The 21365-nt window shown below is 37.7% G+C and overlaps 1 protein-coding gene and 1 pseudogene across 1 annotated transcript in view; one reads left to right on the top strand and one right to left on the bottom strand.

Moving 5' to 3' along the window:
* GPC3 (glypican 3) overlaps positions 1-21365 on the bottom strand; it is a 338830-nt gene that overhangs the window by 68424 nt on the left and 249041 nt on the right. The gene's annotated exons all lie outside the window — the stretch shown is intronic.
* Positions 1171-1960, top strand: LOC118722131 (annotated as a pseudogene).

Here is a 21365-nt window from a genome sequence, read left to right as displayed (position 1 = left end):
TCCCCAGGTTTCATGCTACATGGCATTCACCTGTTTTCCATTGACTGTTTTACCAGGGAGGAAAGTTTATCATGTTCTCTTCCTCATTTGGCCCTCTATAAATATACCCAGTTTGTGTGGGCCTGAATTGAACACTCTGGCAAAAAACCAATGTTCTCAGGAAGAAAGAGATAATTTGCATTACAACACAAATTGCATATTCCCTTCCAAACGTCTGGTGCTTTTGCTTAAAAAAAAAAGGGGGGGGGGGGTTGCTGTTCCTCATCATTTGCCAAAAGCATTTATAGATTTTTTTTTAATCCAGAAGGAAGCACAGAGCAAGAATGGTGCTCTTTTATAAGATATTTTGAAATACCAAGTATAGTACCAGCACCCAGCAAGTGCCCAATAAATGCTATTTGGTCTTGATCTCTGTCTTTCTCCAGGTTATTTTTTATTGAACTTATTGGGGTGAGACTAGTTCGTAAAACCATACAGATTTCAAATGTACAGCTCGACAAAGCATTGTCTGCACACTGTATCATGCACCCATCACCCCAAGCAAAGTCTCTTTCCATCCTCATTGCCCACCTCCACCTACCCTCCCCCTTCCTGCTATCATCATCATCATCATCATCATCATCATCATCCTCTCTCTCTCTCTCTCTCTCTCTCTCTCTCTCTCTCTCTCTCTCTCTCTCTCTCTCTCTCTCTCTCCATTCACCTTCTAATCCCAAAACCCTCCCCTCTGACAGCTGTCAGTCTGTTCCATGTATCCAGGCTTCTGTTTCTACTTTGTTCATTAGATTCCACATATAAGTGAAATCAGATGGTATTTGTCTTTTTATACTTTCCATTAAAGACAGAATAACTAAGGGAATAGAGAAAATAAATAAACCTATGAAAGAAATTATCAAATTATGTGGAAGACAAGAGTGGAAAAATGAGAACAAATGAGAGAGGACTTGTGGGGAAAGAAATACCTCTCCCGCACAAAAGGTTACATGGCATAGGTGGGAGGAAAAAAAGTAAGGGGCTTATAAAAGGAAGGCAACAAGTATTTTTGTGGCAGAGACAAAATTACATACATGATTCGATTTAAGAAAAATATAGGCTTGAGAACCGAGCGGAGTTGATTGAGCCTTCAAAGTCCTAAAACACGCGGCCATGGGTTCGAGGTCTATTGATTGAATTCCGCCAGTGTGGGAGCCTCTGGAGAGAGAGAGAGAGCTAGAGCTAGAGATGGACAAACAGATTCACTTAGAGCTGCGGAACAGGATGCCCTCTGATGTGAAAGAGCTTGTCCTAGACAACAGTCTGTCTTATGAAGGCAAAATAGAAGGTCTCACAGATGAATTAGAAGGACTGGAGTTCTTAAGTACAATCAAAGTAGGCCTCACCTCAGTCGAAAACTTACCAAAGTTAAACTTAAGATGCTTGAACTAAGCGATAACAGAATCTCAGGAGGCCTGGAAGTATTGGCAGAAAAGTGTCCAAACCTCAAGCATTAAACTTAAATGGCAACAAAATTAAAGACCTCAGCACAATGGGGCCACTGAAAAAAATTAGAAAACCTCAAGAACTTAGACCTTTTCAATTGTAAAGTAACCAACCTGAACCACTACTGAGAAAACGTGTTCAAGCTCCTCCTACAACTTACATATCTCGATGGCTATGACAAGACCACAAGGAGGCCCCTGATTCCATGCCAAGGGCTATGTAGAGGGCCTAGAAGTGAAGGAAGAGAAGGAAGAGGAGGAGGAGGAAGAGTATAATGAGGATGCTCATATAGCGGAAGATGAAGAGGATGAAGAAGAAGAGGAATAAGAGGTGAAGAGTGGAAAAGAAGAGGTGGATGAAGAAGATTATAATGACTGGGAAGTAGACGATGAGGAAGATGAAGAAGAGTCTGGTGAAGAAGAAAAGGGTCATAAGCAAAAACGAGAATCTGAAGAAGATGACTAAGTGGATAACCTGTTTTTAAAAATTACTATTGTGATTTGACTGTTTTCACCTGTACCCTCCCAAATCCTGCCCCCTGAAACTCATTTTTCCCTCCTGATTGTAACATTGCTGTGGGAAGGAGAGGGGAAGTGTACTGGGGGTTTTGGGGAGAGGGTGGGCAGGAGGGGGTGGAATAAAATGCTATTTTTACTGCCAAAGAAAAATATAAGTCATGTTGGAAACTGTAGTGCTAGAAGAAAACAAAGACATAAAAAAAAAGATTGCGGTTTTCTATATGTCAAGGGCAGTGAGTATCTCATTGGTTTTTCTAATCCCTGTGTTCAACAGGGGATTGATGGTGAAGTAAGGCAGGCCTGGACTAGGGTGATGGCATAGGGATAGAAAGGATTTCAAAGAATGCTACAAATAATGACCTGAAGGCACTTGATGATTGACTGGTTACAGCAGCGTTTTTCAACCGCTGTTCCGCGGCACACTAGTGTGCCGCGAGATGTTGCCTGGTGTGCCATAGGTGCAGACAAGACAAGAATTTTATAATTTTTCACTATTTTGTTTGCTTAATATTTCATAATAAAGTAATTATAAAATACTTTCTTTGTGTTTATTTGATTCCTATTCAAGAGAATTACTTTATATATAGTCAATATAGGCACAGAGTTAAATTTTTTAACATTTTCTAATGGTGGTGTGCCTCGTGATTTTTTTCATGAAACAAGTGTGCCTTTGCCCAAAAAAGGTTGAAAAACACTGGGCTACAGGATGAGAGTCCCAGACTAGCAATGCCAGAGGAATAGTAATAACAAAATGAAGTAGCACACAGTAGGTTCAAGAAATAGGCTGAAAGTAGATAAGATCACAGAACCATCTGTCCTTAGTCATAGAAACAATTTCCTGGGGGAAAGCATGAGAAATTTGTGTAAATAGGGTAGGTGTGCTAACGATTTTGATTACTTCATTCACACTTATAACTCTCAAATAAGAATGTTTCTCAATGTCTAGCTACCTATACCTGAAGCATGAGTTACTATAGGACTTTAGGACCCAGAGAAACTGGAATTTAGAAATAAAGTGGTCCATGAATTACTATTTCATCTCAGCTCTTCAAGCTTCAACAAGCTGATCTTTGAATTTAAAGGAAACTGCCAAGAAAATGAAAGTTCCTATTTTTCAGACTTTGACAGATAAAGTAGGTTTTGCAATGCTGCCCAATACTGTATCTTACAGTGACAGAATAGGCATAATGGGAAGGAGTAGGCCATTAACTGGAGTCTATGTCAAAAGTAATTCCACTGGATGAGAGCCATGGCATAGCTGCCAAGTGAAGGTCAGAAAAGAGGCAGAACAAGAAGAGAGTTCATGAATTTACCAGATCTTATCAAGTTGAAGATTTTTGAATGAATGGAATGAGGAATCACAGAAAAGTATGGTACAATCCTACCATGTTTCTCAAGATAGTGGAGGAAGAGAGTAAATCTTAAATGTTCTCATCACAAGAAAGAAATGATAATTATATGACATGATGGAGCGTCAGCTAATGCTAAGGTAGGATTCATTTCATAATACATAAGTGTGTCAAATTAATATGTTTTATACCTTAAACTTCCACAATAATATATAATTACATTGCAATTAATTTGGAAAAGTAAATAAAATAAAATAAAATTTAAAAAGTAAAGGGAGGACCATTCTTGATGACTTTTGGCAGACAGAATATTTTATACATACTTTAAAGGCAAAACCCCAGTGTAATATTTTGTAATTTTTTTCTATAATTTTTAATGGTGAAAAGAATCCTCCTACTCTCTTGCTTTCGCTCTATATTTGCATATACATTTTCTCCCTAAATTCATGTCTGCTCCATGTGCAAAATACATTCACCCTATCCCAACATCCCTAAGAAGTCTCAACCAATTACAGCATCAACTCTTAAATCTAAAAATCTCAAATAAATATCATTAGTTCAAAAGTCCCAAAAATCATAATATAAGTGTGGTGAGATGCTGGCTATGGTTCATTCTGGTCAAAATTTTCCTCCATCTCTGTACCTGTGAAACTAGAAAACAAATTATCTGCTTCCAAAATACTATGGTGGGACAGGCATAGGATAACATTATAGATATTCTCTCTAAATTGGAGGAAAATAGCTAAGTCAAATATGGAACAGAATCCTTCATTTATTCTTGTAATAAGTAGTTATTGGTCATCTACTATATGCCAGGCTGTGTACTTAAAGGAGAAGATACAGCGATAACTGGGGTCGACAAGACCCTATTCTTGTGGAAATGCTGTAAACAAGATTCAATGCTGTCTAAACAATGCACTTCATCTGCCTTCTTAGAAACTGCACTGACCAGAAAGAGTACAGGAGTGCTAAGATGGAGAGAAAGCATGTTGCTGAGTGCCAGCTAGACAGTCTTGGTGAAAGGCCAGGTCAGCTCATTGTCAGCACATGCTTGAGTAAAATTAAAATTAACAGGCAGGCTCCTATATATAAAATTCTTGGAGACCATTCTAGGGAAACAGCACAAACTATAAGTACCTGCTATAAATAGAAAAACAGAGGAGTTGATAACAAATGGGAAAATGTGTTTTAAGAAGGTTGAAGAAGGCGAACAGTCACTGCTTCCCCCACTCTTCTTTGTGAGACTGTCATGAAACACAGTAGTCTTTCCAGCACATCTAAGAACCCACAGTGGCAGCAGAAGAAAAACACTATAATCTCTCTTAATCTTTCTCACAGTTTTGGTAGTTTTTGAGACTTCAGTGAACAGATGGCACTCAATATTCAACAACCAAAGAGCCACTTTTAATTGGAAGCCTGACTCATAAAAGTGTGTAACAAATTGATTAAAAAGCAATAGTACATTCATCAGGGAGTCTAAATACTTCATTTTGAGGACTTCTACTTCAGGTTCAATGAGGAACAATCTCTAGAGATACTAGAATTTTCTTTTAATTTCCTACTGTGGGACCTGGATAAGGTACTCGTTTGCTGTGAGAAGGTCACTCTGTGTCTCCTTCCTGAGACCCAAACCACTGCATGCTATACCCCCTCCCGTGTCCTGGCTAACAGCCAAAGATAATTAGCCTGACTTTAGGACACAACAGTCCTCTTCCTCTCAACAGGCCCATAACCTTTTATGGAAAAGAAGGTTAATGAATGTTAATAGTAAGCTATACTTCTTTGTTTCATAAACCCTGTCAAGTTTAACTGGACTCCTTGCCCCCAATTTCTGATCTCTAAACCACCTTTTATGCTCCTGGCAGAGTTAACATCATAAAACACTGATCTAACTATGCCATGCTTTTGCTCCAATCCCTTCAGTAGCTCTCCACTTCTAACAGAATCAAGTTCAGATTCTTTATTTTATTATTCGTTGCCCTCCCATATTTTATACCACCTTTTCAATCTCATCCTTCACTGCCCATGTCCTGTTCCACTCTGCCCTGGGCTGTGAGCTCTCCAGCCACATAAGGCTATGATGTACTTTCATGTCTTTGTGCCACTGTTCATTCCAAATTCCTCTGCCAGGAAGATCCTTCCTTCCAGTCTCTATCTGTCAAAATTCTCATCTTTCAAAGCTTGGCTTAAAGGCTACCTATTTTTGAAGTCTTGTTTAATTCCCTTGGTAGGAATTAATCCCTCCCTTCTCTGGGCTAGCATAGTACTTGGTTTATATTTCTCTTATGGTACTTAAACTATGCCTTGGGTTACAGTTATGTAGGTATGTTTTCATCACCCTCCTTAAAAGCAAAAATTATGTTTATCTCTGTATCCATTTCCACAGTCCCTACTCCCAGTGCTTGTCACACAGAGCTGCTAAATATTGAACAAATCAATTCAAATGGTAATAATATATGTTATGTGATTATAATTATGCATAAGGGGTTTTTCCATGTCTTTATCAACAGAATCCACTAAACTTGGCACTACATGTCTCATGGGCATTTAATAAATGGCTTCAAAATAAAAGGTGAGGATATATAAATATATTTTAAATTTTAATTTATTTTTTGCCTACTGAGTTTCATTTTGAGAATCTTGCAAGTAGTCATGGTTTAAGTGACTTCCAAGAACAACAACCAAGAACAAAAGCAATTCAACACATAGAAGCTCAAAGGTGAGCTCCATTTCAGCATCTTATAATTTGTACAGATTGCAATTACTGATCTATCAACTTGATATAGCATTCTCTAAAAAAAGAAATCAGCAGTAAGAAAACTGCTTCCCAAAGGGGTACCCTTATCATATATTGGGTCTGGTGAACAAAGGTAACATCGGCACTAGGCTCTGGTCTAGAGATATTTCCACCTCTCAAATGCGCTTGGCTTAATCTTTTGTATTAGCTCATTAATGAGTCTGGATTCCTCCCCCGTTTTCCATGGTATATTATCACGCAGGAACAAAGACTCAGGCAACCAGGGTCAACTTTAGCTTTTCTTTTTCTTTTTTTCTGGACAAGTAGTTTCTGATCCCAGACTTTGGATAACAAATTCCATAGTTCTTTTATAGTAGAGCTAATGGAATGGGTCTTCTGTGCCTACGGCTCTGCAATGCAAAATAGAGCTTTGGGAATTTGGGCCCAAGCAGTGTTCCTGGCATCTGTGACATCACCCCCAACAGCTGAGAGTGATGATGTCTCAGGAAAGTTCGTAGTCCTAAACCCTATGAATTCTTTCTGCTCTGCCAGCATGTGCAACACACACATACATTCATGAACATATTATACACCACTCAAAATCATTCTAAATACCTCCTTTGAGACATCTGCCAATACGGATATCATGTCAGCCGGGTTTTAAATTTAGGAACCTCTCATCATCTTCAACCAGAGAGCAAAATGCAAACGGAATGCAGATTAACTTGTCCTGAACTTTATAGTTCTGAAGTCCCTTCACTTGATACTATCCTTCCATGAAAGGTCCTGGTGGGGTTGAAGATTAAAATGGGGCTCTGAATCATGTGTAAGATCTATAAGCTGTACTCTAAGGGCAGCCTGCCTATTTATAGATCCTCCACTTTAGGGCAGAGTTCAAACTTGAGAAAATCTGAAGAACTTCATTTAAACCCACAATCATATACAATCATATATATATATATATATATATATATATATATATATATATATATATATATGTGTGTGTGTGTGTGTGTGTGTGTGTGTGTGTATGTATGTATATATATATATATATATATGTATGTATATATATGTCATTTATCATCTTCATTTTCCATTAAGCCAAACTAAACTTTAAATAGTTCAAAAATCTGTTGAAGCTTAGCTAAATATATTTTTCCAAGAATCTTTAGCATTTAGATTATTATATTTAGAATTTTTAAATCATTTAAACAACAACCCAAACTAGAAAAGTTGTAATTTCTCCATTCCAGAAATTGGTAAACTGAGGGACGGAGAATCAAGTCACTTAAAAGGTCAATCCCGACTTCCCTTATGTTAACTCTTCCTACTATCATAATATGAAGCAAAAGAATAGGTATAAAAGGAGGAATTTAGCAAAAAAAAGGAAAAAAAAACACTCATGGACAAGGACAACAGTGTGGTGATTGCCATGGGGAGAGGCGTCAGAGGGAAGTGGAGGAGGAGATGGGGGGAATAAATGGTAATGGACAGAGAATTGATTTGGGGTGGTGCACACACTATACAGTATAAAGATGATGTGTTGTGGAATTGTGCACCTGAAACCTGTATCACCTCAATCCTATATAACAAAGTGCTGATATGCTAAATAGACCAAACAGCAGAACGACCATCCAGACAACCTTCCTAATGAAGCCAGGCCTACGAGGGCCGAGCCCCTTGCATAAATTTCATGAATTGGGCCTCTAGTAAATCTAAAAAAAAGAAAAAATACAAATAAGATTTTAATATACCCTTAAAAATTGAGTGTCTTCTACATGCATTATCTCTAACACTTGTACTAATCCTTCAAGATAGACTATACTAATGATTATGAAACTTGAGTACAGGGAGGTTAAATAATCTCTTCTGAAACTAGGCACTACAAAGTGACATATTTTGGACCAAAACCCAGATCTACATTTGATTCTAGAGTTTTTGCACTTTCCCCCAAACTAGATTTTATTTTGCTGTGGTGCTCAGATTTCTCAGTATGGCTCTAACTAGTAAATCACACACCAAAAAGACTTCACAACGAAAGCAGGTAATATTGGTTTAACAAAGACTGCTGTGGAGCAGTGAACATTACAATCCCAAATAGATTTTTGAACATTTAAACAGGATACATAATATTTCTCTAGCCACTTACTCCCATGCCCCTGCCTGGCCCAACCCAACACACATGTACATATTTAACTACTTCTTCCCCCTACACTTCAATAATGGCCACAACATCAAAAGAGCTGCTAAGTTATATCTACATTTGAGAGATAGAGTCTGGTGGGTCAGTGAAGGTTTTATTGCTTCTCATTGCCGTTTCCATCATAACTAAAACAAATGTGCCTACTAAGTTGGGTTCCCTCACTGTATTTATAAAATAGTGTTTGTGAATCTACACGTAATACATTTATCCCTGTAACATTTTAAAAAATATGTTTTTATTGATTTTAGAGAGAGAGGGAGGGGTAGGGAAGGAAAAAGAGGGAGAGAGAGAAACATCAATGTGAAACATTGATCTGCTGACCCCTGCATGTCCCCAACTAGGGATTGAGCCTAAAACCCAGGTATGTACCCTGATCAGGAATTGAACCAGTGATCTTTTGGTGCATGGGACAACACTCAACCAACTGAGCCACACCGACCAGTTTTATCCCTATACCATTTCACTTTGTTAGTTTTCTCTGCTATTTCAGTCTACTTAGATATTTTTAGCTACTGATTGTATTATCTATAAATTAGAGGCCCAATGCACAAAATTTGACAAGAATAGTCCTTCCTTGAATGTTCTACCAAGCTTTCCAGGATTCTTAATTTCATTAAAGTAGAAACTCATAAACTTAAAAAAAAAAAAAAAAAGTAGACCTTCCTTCCCCCGGCTTCTGGCAGGCTCTGGCTTCCCTTGCAGCCACGCTTTCATCTGGAAGGCTGTCTGGTCTAATTAGCATATTACACTTTTATTATTATGGATTAGCTTAATCCCACCTAGCTTCGTGCCATCTCTAAATATTAAATGCATGCTTTCTCTGTCCTCAGTTGGGTCACTGGTAAAAACTTCAGGGAGTAAGGGTCAAGTACAAAGCAAACAACAAAAGCCTCTTTCCAGGCTGACATTGATATATTAAGAAGACACTCTTCAGGTATGATGTTTAATTAGCAACACTTTATCAAACCATATGATTATTTAGTCAACATTTCTTGCCACTTGTTGTAAAACGATATTAGGAACATTTTTTTAAATGCCTTGCTGCAACCTAGACATACCATATCTGTGCCATTCTTCTGGTTTAGTAAGATCAGGTGTGCATGGAAGTGAGACCTGATACCTGATTTGTTTTGAGTGAGCCCTTAGTGACTTTTAGTAATTATCATGGTGACTTCTGAAAGCTCGTGCTCTCCAAGAATCTAGTCCAGAATTTTGCTAAGATGTGCAGCAGGATCCCTGACTTGTTTCCACAATCTAGCTTCTCCCCTTATTAAAGGTGGGGGTAGAAAGTGCCTGTCTCTATTCTTTTGGTTCTTTTATTTGTTGTGATGACTCAAAATTTTCTAACAGTGATATCATGATAATAAGAAGGTTCTTCAGTGAACTGCAAAGTAACTGATCTGAACTTAGGCCTCATTATTTATGATATACTGCAATAGTAATTTTCTTAGGTTCTTTGTTTGTTTTTTACAGTGAGAAAGGGAAGAGAGAGAGAGAGAGTCAGAAACACCGACGAGAGAGAAACATCGACCAGATGCCTCCTACCCCCCCCCCCCCCCCATGGGATGTGCCTGGAACCAAGGTACATGCCCCCTGACCAGAATCAAACCTGGGACCCCTTAGTCCACAGGCCAACACTCCATCCACTAAGCCAAACCAGTCAGGGCTTCTTTGCTCTTATTAATTGTATGCCCATAATAAGAATAGATATCACTATGAAAAGTGATGACTTAACAAAATATGTGCTATGAAGAAAATACCTAACTCAACAGAATTAAACAAATAAGATCATACTTTAACCCTATTAAGAAATCCTAATAAAAGAGAAATATGCAAATCAACCATCACTCAGCTACACTGCTAACCATGCCCACAAGCTACACCCACAAGCCAATCAGGAGCAAATATGCAAATAAACAAAATCAAGATGGCTATGGCCACAGAGAGCAGGAAAGAGACTTGGGTTTCCCTGGCAATGGAGGAAGCCAAGCTTTCCACCTTCCCTTGCTGGCCTAGGCCTTCATTTGAGGCTACAAAGTTTCAATTATAGAAGATACCTAAATCCAAACAGAAATGGTGGCAGTCGCGGAGCTGGTAGGGGAACAGTTAGGCATCAATCAGGATGGCAGGGGAGTGGTTAGGGGGTGATCAGGCTGGCAGGCAGAAGCGATTAGGGGCAATCAGGAAGGCAGGCAGGTGAGCAGTTGGGAGCCAGCAGTCCTGGATTGTGAGAGGGATGTCTGTGGGATCTGGCCTAAACAGGCAGTTGGACATCCCTCAAGGGGTCCCAGATTGAAGGGGGTGAAGGCTGGGCTGAGGGAACCCGCCCCCCCAAGTACACAAATTTTATGCACCAGGCCTCTAGTTATCCAATAAAATCCAATAATGATGTAATTTCCATTTTGAACATTGATTAGAACTCTGCTGGAAATATTCTGCTTAACTGTCGCTATACAAAATCACTGTGGTTGCTAAGGCAGCCATATAGTTAAGGATACAGAATTGATTCCATTGTTAATATTTTACCTTTACTAAGTACTAATATTGAGCCTATACAGAATATGGAAACATTCCTGATTATTTGTCAAATAAGTTTGCAGTTGAAGATTAAGTGTCAAATAACCATGCACATACAAGATAGAGGCCATTTAATTGAGCTTATTTACACAGGACTGCCATCCAGGGACAAAATTATTTGTTCTGTAGAGACAAGCTAATTTAAAACAAATTGCTCAGTACTTATTTCCATTGGACTTTGTCAGAATCCTAATGACTTTGGCAAGGAAAATTTAGGTGTCGGTCTGCAATGTCAAATAAGACACTTTTGGCTCATTAGTACAGGAACATAGGCCCTAAAAAATCACGTTGGAACATCACTTCCAATAGGACTAGACCAAGCCATTCACACTCTTCCATTTGGTCACCATTTTAAGCAACAGTTCATTTTAGGGGGTGGCTGATGGGAATTGGAAGGCATTCTGTGACTGCCTTGTGTATTGTAGATATTTAGTATATTCACTGAATGAATGCTCAAATGAAAATAATGACTCATATGAGATTAAATCTTAAGTGTTAGCCTTAAGGGCACCCTGAGATTTTTATTCTTTTAGCAGTTGGAACCCTTTGTTTAAAGGTAATCTTACTCAGAAGACTGATATGTAAAGCAAACTTTAAAAATATAGCTGCTTTGGATAAAATAGGAATGGGGGACTCAGAACAACCCCATAGCACCTCTCCCACAGCACTACTCCCTATGAAACATATTCTGAATATGCTGCCTAAACAACTGAGCTAATGGGTACATAAGCTCACTGACTAATATGATGCTAATTTTGCCATACTGGAAGGAGGGAGAAGGCACTAGATAAATTATTACAGGTTTCCCAAGAAGGTGGAGGAGTTGAAATCCAGAACATGAGAATGAAAGGATGACTGTTCCTAAGGATGGATAAGAGCCTAAGTCCAAACATGAGTGGGTATAAGTCCATGAGCAACAGGTCCTTCTGACACTGCCTGCTTTTGTTTCAGTGATCCCAGCAGATACCTCCCCCCACTACCACCCTCTAACCTGTGTGCAACAACTGTTCAATGGGTTTAATGAGGCTAAAAGTACTAAGGTGTACTTGTTATAACCAAACACTAGTTTATATCCATAACGACAGGTAAATAATTAACAAGATCTTGGCTCATGTGGTATTGTTTTTGTTCCTAATATGAACTGCTTAAGGATGGGCTTCTGCTATGGTTGGGAGTACTGTATAAGAAAATGTGGAAGCACAATAATGGCACTACAGAATGTCAATCTGTTCATTTCCCAGTCCCAGCTTTGTTACATACTGGCAATTTGATTTTGGGCAAGTCATTTCACTCTCTTGGCTATAATCTCCTCATCTGTAAAACTAGAGGGTTGGACCTTCTACCACCTAAAGGATCCTTCTAACTATAATTCTGTACTTATGTAACCCTGCTCATTAGTACAGAAATTGGTTAATATTGAACGTGAAACATGCCTTAAATTGAATCTAAATTCAGAAATAAATTGAACAAAGGTTGAGTTCCTCAAATGAATTGATCAATAAAATTTTGTATATATTGAGCACCTACTCTATATATGTTAGGTACTATAAGAAACAGAAAATTATATGCATGATCCTAGATTTAAGGAACTGACATTCCAGAAGCAAGATACATATTCATAAATATATATAGATGAAAAGTTATTTCTGAATTCCTCAAATAGTATTTGAAAATAGATATAACAATATAGTGCTTATAGTAAAGGTTTATGGAGGTAAAGAGCAACCATTTGTAACCATTTATTTCAAAATATAGTGTTACATTTTACCAGTAACTAAATGTAAATAAAATATGAAACCCTGTGGCTTTCAGAGATATTTTGGAAATATATTTCTAACTGTAAATCTGGTAGCCTTTACAGTTTAATAGAATTGCCTTTTCACATGTAGAATTTGTATTACCATAGCTAACACTTCCCATAATTCTAACTAAAAAAAACAACAAAAATTCATGAAAGTACAATACTACAATAAAAAAAGACAATATATTTCTTTTCATTGTTAAATCAATATTATCCCAACAGTGTTATCAACTGCATTTTAGCTCAGCATTCTTGACTCTATTATTTTTGAAAAATTGTAAATATGCAAGCAGTAAGATACATGACCCAATTTAAATATCTTTAATCTTTTATATTCCAAATATAAAAAAGTTCATTTCAAAAGAATTTAATATGAAATGCTTGGGAATACTTCTTGATGTAGTGTTATTAAACTGCATATAGTAATTAAGATATTAAAAACATATGCTCCCCCAAACTACCAGACATTGTAACTATTTTTCAGGCTATTAAGCAAAATGACAGAAGATTTTTTTTATGATAAATGTGTTTTGAGGGAGAAGAAAAATGGTGGCGAAGTAGACAGATGGGTCCTGAGCCTGGTCCTGGAACAGAAAGAAAGAATGGCTGAGGGTTGCACAGGGAGTATTTGTTGGCGAGTTAAAGAAAAACTATACTCCAGGAGAAGGTGGAGGACTCTTGGATGGGGTTCCCCTGATGGGACAGCCCCTACTGCTGCTAGGTCCCCTCTCAGAGCTATGGGCTCAGACGTGGAGACCACGCCACCTTGAAGGAGAAAGTGGATGTTATTGGAAGCTTGAAAATCTATAACTGCGGCAACTACTGAACAGTTGTGAGCCCCAGGAAACTGGTCCCCAATTGGCGCAAACATATGGATTCAGAGGAGCTCTATACTCCACCCTAGAAAGGTCAGATTTCACCTGGGATAAGGAGAGAGAGAACTACATAACCAGACATCTGGAGAAAAGAGACCATGGGGAGACAAAGATCATACACCATGACCAAGTAGGATTTATCCTGGGGATGCAAGGATGGTGCAATATCTGTGAATCAATAAAAGTGATATATCGCATAAACAAATTAAGACATAAAAATCACATAGTCATATCAATTGATTCAGAAAAAGCATTTGAAAAAATCCAATACCCTTTCTTGATAAAAACTCTCAACTAGGTGGGAATAGAAGGATCATAACTCAACATAATAAAAACCATATACGATAAACCCAAAGCTACCATCATACTCAATGGGCAAAAACTAAAACCATTTCTCCTAAGAACAGGAACAAGACAGGGATGCCCACTCTCACCTGTTTGACATAGCATTGGAAGTATTAGCCATTGCAATTGGACAAGAAGAAGAAATAAAAGGCATCCAAATTGGAAAACAAGAAGTAAAGCTGTCCTTATTTGCAGATGACATGATATTGTACATAAAAATCCTGAAAGACTCCATCAAAAAACTAACAGAGTTAGTAATAAATGGTACATCTACACAATTGAATTCTATAATATGATGTCATAAAAAGAAGGAATTCTTACTATTTGCAGCAACCTGGATAAAACTGGAGAACATTATGCTAAGTGAACTAAGCCAGTCAATGAAAGAAAAATACCACACGATCTCACTCATTTGTGGATAATAAAGAACATTATAAATTGATGAACAAAAAGATAGATATAGAGGCAGTAAAGCATCAAACAGACTGTCAAATTACAGCTGGAAGGTTAGGGAGAGTTGGGGGCGATAAGAGATCAACTGAAGGACTTCCATGCATGCATATAAGCAAAAGCAATGGATGCGAAACACTAGGGAGTGAGGGCATGTATGGGAGTGGAATGAGGGGGGGGCAATGGTAAGTTATGTGCACATATAATACCTTAATTAAAAAATGGGAGAAAAAAAGAATTTTCCTAAATCACTCATGGGAAAATTCCTTTTAAGTATAAAATAAATAAATAAATAAATATTAAAACAAATGTGTTTTTTAATGTATCAACTAATTCCCTTTTACTTCATAAAATAATGTTTAGCTCCACAGAATCTAAGTCTGGTATTTGAAGACTAACACACATTATCCTTTTTCAAACATCATTCATTGGCTCTTGTTAACATGTCATTGTTTCTCTCTCTCTCTCTCTCTCTCTCTCTCTCTCTCTCTCTCTCTCTGTCTCTCTCTCCACACACGCACACACACACACACACATATTCTGGCTCCATATGGAAATGGCAATAATTTGAGTTCTGCCATGCTATTCATATATGAAGAAGCGTGACAAGACATTTTTCTTTCATTTAAAAATTTTATATCAGTGTTGGCTTTCCTAACAACCATTGGACTAGAGAAGTGTCTTATGAATCTCACTGGTGTTATTGTAAGAGACTATGAAATAATTTATTCAGAGTTATATTCTATCATGCCTGAGATTTGTTTAAAGTTTTTCTTTTTAATCACATACTAAGGAATGTCTTAGGTACTTCTCTGGCAACCTTACTAATTAACTTATTAAAAATTTAGCTTTCTGAAGTAGCCTGTCAAGAATCTTAAAAATACTTTTCAGGTGTTCACGAAGGGGAATGAAGTGAAGATATTTCACTTCTACATTTTAAAATTTTCTTTAATCATTTAACATCATTCTATGAATTAGAGATAGCAAATAGAAAGATTGTATGCTATCTATAACTCAAACCTATGCTACAAAGTACCTCAGTTTCTGTACTATACAGTGTGGTAGTTATCTAAGGACCTTCAATTGAGATTTGATAAACAACATGCTTGTTCTTTCTTTGCTTCTGATTTTAGAACTTCAGACCACAGAAATTACCATAGTAAGGACTTAGAAATCTTTAGACAAATCAATGAGTTTCTGTAAGGTGTGCTTCTGCATATCTTTTATATATGGATCTTGCTTACCATAACAAGGTGTGCCATGTCTTTTTAGAAGTAGAAGGAAAGAGCATAACACACTGAAATCAGTAGCCCTCGATTGTAAGTCTAGTTCTACCACTTACTTCATGTAGGTCACTTAGCCTTCTAGTGCCCACAGTTTTTCACTGGGAAAATATAGGTAATAACACCTGTTTCTCTGAGCCATTATGAAGGGAAATTTTTCTAAGACAGATGAAAGAGCTTTACAGACTGAAGTGTGCTATGCAAATGCATGGCAGAATTATTATCATTCAGATGGAGTCACATGACTAACTAGATCTAACTCTGGTGTAGGGAAACTTAGGGGTGGTAAATGTAAAAGTGTTTTATAGTTTAATATTTTCATAGCCTAATGAGAACAAGGTGGAAAAACAGAAGAACTGGTTGAGGGGAAGAGCAAATGTAAGTTCCATCTTCCCAGGTTGGAAGACTGGTATGAAGGGAACAATCTCTGAAAAGGTGAGAAGTTATAAAGCAGAAAAGAGTGATCTGGGAATAGGGTATTTTCAAAAAAAGTGGCAGAGCAGAGAATAAAGTCACAAAACTTGTTCACAAGATGATGCTGGGTTAAAGCCAGATCTTGAGCCACAAATCAGGAAATCACACAACTGGAAGGAATCTAAAGATGCCATCTCATCTACTCCTCCCAACATTCAGCAGGATATGTCAACCATTCCAAACAGATAAGACATTATCAAACTTTGAATGAAAAACTCTGACACTAAGTGGGCAGGTATTGACTGTTCTGGCTTCAACTGTTTACAATGGACAGGAAAACAATTTATGGAATTATATTTGAACCTGAAGTGAAACTGTGAAAAATAATAAACAGCTAGATTTCCTTGGGAGCAATAACGTCTATAACAGTTTTGGGACTGCTAAATTAGCACTAAGTACATAGCTAACATCAAGAGAGAGAAAATGTTACCAACAGAATAGGGTTAGAGGACAAATGGCCCACAATGTGATCATTCTTGGTAACTGTGTCTATGCAGTAGCCTTGGAGTAGAACATAACTAAAACAAACTTTTTTTTAAATTACAAAACACACAATATGTTCCTACAAATTCCAGGGCTGACATTGAGAACTTTAAAGATTTCAATTCCTCTCCTAAAACAAGACAATAAATCTTCACACAAATTAGAAACTGAAAAGGAAATAAAAAGATCCTCATTTCCAGTCGTGGGAATGCTGCAGATGAACTCTGGCTTGGAAGGAAGGGAAGACATTCCACACCTGCAGGCTTTCTCAGGAAAGGGGCTCTGGGCCTGACCCTGAACCTATCTCCTCAAGATTACACCATGGGACCGTCAATATGGAAATAATGTTACTTTATTCCCTTAGTGAGTATATTATTTCCAGTGCTATCAACAGCAATTATAACCTGAAAGGAGGCAGCTGAGAATTTCCATGGAAGAAAGTGAAGAGTTATTTTGAGATGTGCTTATAAATAGCCTAACTACAGTCCATTTTGATGGACAAACATGAGAATACATGAGAATGCCTCTGTATTTATAGATATGTATGTTGGAGCATCCTACTGTAGTTTAATACTGAACAAGGGGCTTAGAAAAAGAACATTAAATTCCTGGATTCACCACTCACTTACATGTGAATTTGGACAAGTTAACTTGATTCTACCTTCCCATCACTAAAACTTTAGGTCAATTTAGTCAGGCATTCAGTGAATCCAGATGTTTGGCAATGTATAGGAAACAACATCTGGATTATTGATCAAATTTTCAACTGAACTCACTGGATGGTTTGGCTGTATGCCCACATAACTCTTAATAGCTTTCTGCCTCAGTTTACCTAGCTATAAAAAGAACAAACATTATTTATTATAAAACTCCCAGGGGGCAGTGAGGATAACATAATGCCCAATGGTAACAGTGAGTTCTTGAAAAGAATGATTCTGTGAAAGTGCTGTATGTTATACGATTCCAGGTTGGCTATTTTCCCCAACATAAGTAGTTAGTCTTTTAGGACATAAAATTCCTTCGAAATATAGTCAAGTGCTACACAAATATAAACATATTATCATTATCATCATCACCATCATCATCATAACATTCTTATGATCAAAAATAGAAATTTTATTGAAGACCTGAATAAAGCCATGGAAAGCAACAAAGATGAGGTGGGGGGGGGCGGGGATCAATGTAGGTGTTTGGAGCCAACCAATTTTAACAGCTCAACTTAAACAGGTAAAACCAGTCTATGGATGTGAAACAATTGGTTACTTAATGGCTTTTATAAGGGAAAAAAATATTCACATACTATTCACGGATGGAAGTAAGAGAAAGGAATTGTAAATTGCGACCTTTCCTACTATGATAATATATTTGTCCCTACCTAAAGTTGAGAAGTTTTGTGGCTGGAAATTAGAGGAAAGGGATATAAGGAAACAATAAAAAGGAGAAAACAATAGGTGGATCAAAGAGATCTGCAATCATACAAAATTGGGGCAGCAAAATTAGGCTGGTAACGATACTGGAATTTTGCTCCCTTTCAAACTCAGGTTCAGCCTATAGAAAAAAAAAAAAAGAAAAAAAAATATATATATATATATAAAGCCAGCGACCAAAATGACATAACAACCAGAATGACCACAGCCCCTCGCCCAGGCTGGCCCTGCCCCCAACGGAGTTGTTAGGGGTGCCACTAGGCAACACAATAGGATGTGAGATTGATGGGGGAAAGTTGAAGAAATAGGGGGAAAGTCTTCAGGGTCTGCAGGGTTGGGGTGGTCAGTCTGGAGTAGGTTTGAAGTATTCTGGGGAAGGAAGAGGAAGATCTGATTGGAAATTGGCTCAGCACAGTACCATTTTCATTGTGAACCAGGACAGCACCAGCAGTGGACTGAATGGGCGATTGTTTCAGGCCTGTGTTTGGGACCTACATGTTCATGGCAGTGGCAGTACTTTCAAAACTTCACTGATTCCAAATAGTAAACAACTATAAATGTCAAAGAACAGAAAAATTCTCTCCAACTAGAGGCCCTGGACATTGCAATGCAACTGAAGGAAACACTACTTAAGGAAGATCTAGAAAAACCGGAAGTATGCAACCAGAGGATTATGGGATTGTGGAGGATGCCTGGGTGCCTACAGCTAGAACATGAACCTGTTATTGCGCATGTACATAGTCAGCCTTATGGTTCTCAGTTTTGCAGTATTTGGATGTGACTCCTGGCGGGAAATTATTTCGACTGAGGTTTGCTGTTCCCTTGCAATGAGGAAGATCAGAATTAAAGGTTTCATTTGTTACCTTGATTTGAAGCAGAGGAAAATGGGATAGTGACAAATAAGAAACTTTGGAGATAGTGAAGGGAAGTTTGTCCAGACTGTTGAGAGCTCAGAAATAGAGTTTAATTGGGATAGAAATCCTGGTAATACCACCTGATGCCTGAAATCTGAGCACTCTACTTTTAGGTTTTCCAGTTCAAAATTTTGGAGACTGTCTATTAAAACATTCCTGGTTGGAAAATGTTTGTACAGAAGCCCACAAGTATTAAGTATTTGCTGTGTTTACCATGCTTAGCTCTCTGTAAGGAATTTGAAATAATGTTAAATGACTTATGTTCTCAAGAAGCTTGAATTTTAAGATAAAAAAGAAATATAAATAGTAAAAAAAAATTTAAAAAGAAGCTTGAATTTTAGGGGGAAAATTAGGAAAGCAGTTAGGGGTAATCAGGCAGGCAGGCAGAACAGTTAGGAGCCAGTAGTCCTGGATTTCGAGAGGGATGTCCAAAATATCCTGGATTGCAAAAGGATGTAGGCTGCCCTGAGGGAACCCCCCCCTTCTCAAGTGCAGGAATTTCATGCACTGGGCCTCTAGTCCTGAATATAATCATCGTAACTGCCACTTACCATGTCAATACATGTTATATATTAAAAATATGTGTAACATAAAATATTATGTATTTAATTATATAATCATATATATTTTTTCTAATTCTTACAGTAACCTTGTTAAGGTATCTCTAAATACTACAGATGAGAAAACTAAAGCTCAGAGAAATTTGTGATTTGTGCAAGTTTATATACCTTGTAAGAGCCACAATCTGAATTCAGGTCTATCAATCCAAAGTGCATGTTTTTTCTACTATATCACATGCTCTCCCGTAGTATTAATATCAAACTTCTAACTAAGTGTTTTCAAAAGGGACTCACTATAAATATTTTAGTGAACATTGTATCATACAGAAAGCCATATCTGATGCAGCTTCCTCTTTTTCCCTGGTGTGTGTGTGTGTGGGGCGGTGTCCATCCACACGTGCTTGTCTAATCTTTCTTATGAATGCCACTCCCCTGCTTGTCTTTACCTACTCATTGTTAATAGCAGATCTTAACACCTGCATCTATCTGGAGTCCTTACACTAACATGTCCCAGCTTAGCACTAAGCAAACTGCCCAAAATTAAGGAGCAGCACTACTCTTCTGGCTCTTCATCATTTTTATTTATATTTGTTTATTTTTATGTAAGCACTTTCTATGCTGTGCTTCCCCTTCGAAGAAAACGGTGAAAACAGTTTTAGACTCCTGCAGAACCCTTAAACTGCCAAGAACCTTGCTGAACACATAGTGGGTATTCTTTAAGTTTGGTTCATCACACATCTCTGTTGACAGGATTCTTCAATTAGGATTATGGGAACAGTGATGGATCCTCAGATTTTGGCCTCACCAATGCTGGGGTCTAACCAATTGAGTGGAGCTGCCCAGATAAAATTGGTCTGAGGTAATTTGGAAATAATTCAGAGGACAAATACTGCCATTGTCCTCAGGTGAAAAGGTACCATGCCCTCAGTTCAGCCATTAGTGGTTTAAATTGTGCTCTGAACCCTTCAAAGATGCATTTTTAAATAATCATACTGTATTTAACCAGGCTTTATAGAACTTAGTGAGGTTGTGAGTTCATAGAAAAAATGGTTATGCAAATACTGCCATTATCATGTGCTCAGCAGCAGTAACAACTATTTATTATGTGCTCACTGAGTGCAGAGTTCTTTATTAGGCGCTGGAGGAGTCACACCCAAGTGTGTTGTAAATAATTTCACAATGTCCATTTGCAATAAAATATTCCGCTATTTAGAAAGCCTTTCTAAACATTTTCTAACCGCAGAAATTTCACTGCTAAACTTCATATTAAAAAACAAAATCAGGCCAATGTTTTCGTTCAGAAACCGCTATCCTTGCATAAGGATTTTAGTTTCATTAAGTTTCTTCTTAGGCTACAAATAGAAGTCAGTGGTGCCAGGGCTCTCCCACCCATGAATCATGGGGCAGAAACGCTGTCACTCTGATATATGTTGGCATTTTTTTATTGTGGCCACAAAGCAATCACAAGCAGATGGTACAACTAACTTCTATTTGTGTCTTGGCTACTAAACTTCGTATGAGGAAAAACTCTGTATAGGTCAAGCAAATCTGTGGGTGTCTCTGTGCAGGCAGTGAGTCAAACGTCGTTACAGGCGTAGTAAAGCTGGTCCTCTTGCATCTTACTGGTGGCACTGAGAGCTGATACATCCCCATTGGAAAGCAATTTAGAAACATGAATAAAAGTGCTCATATCCTTTAAGTCAATAACTCCAGTGTTTTAAGAAAATGATCTAATATCAGGAGAAAGCATTATGTATGAAGATGTAGCTTTATTTATAATGGTAAAATATTTCAAGTAATCTGAATGTGCAGCAAAAGCAAGCTGATTAATTATGATGAATACTTAAAAGAATATTATGGCCACAAAAATGATTAATATGAGGATTTGTG

This window comes from Pipistrellus kuhlii, unplaced genomic scaffold, assembly GCF_014108245.1.
Source record: "Pipistrellus kuhlii isolate mPipKuh1 unplaced genomic scaffold, mPipKuh1.p scaffold_m20_p_19, whole genome shotgun sequence".
In the NCBI taxonomy this organism is placed as follows: domain Eukaryota; kingdom Metazoa; phylum Chordata; class Mammalia; order Chiroptera; family Vespertilionidae; genus Pipistrellus; species Pipistrellus kuhlii.
The sequence above is the reverse complement of the archived record's forward strand: the minus strand, read 5'-3'. Positions and strand labels throughout refer to the sequence as shown.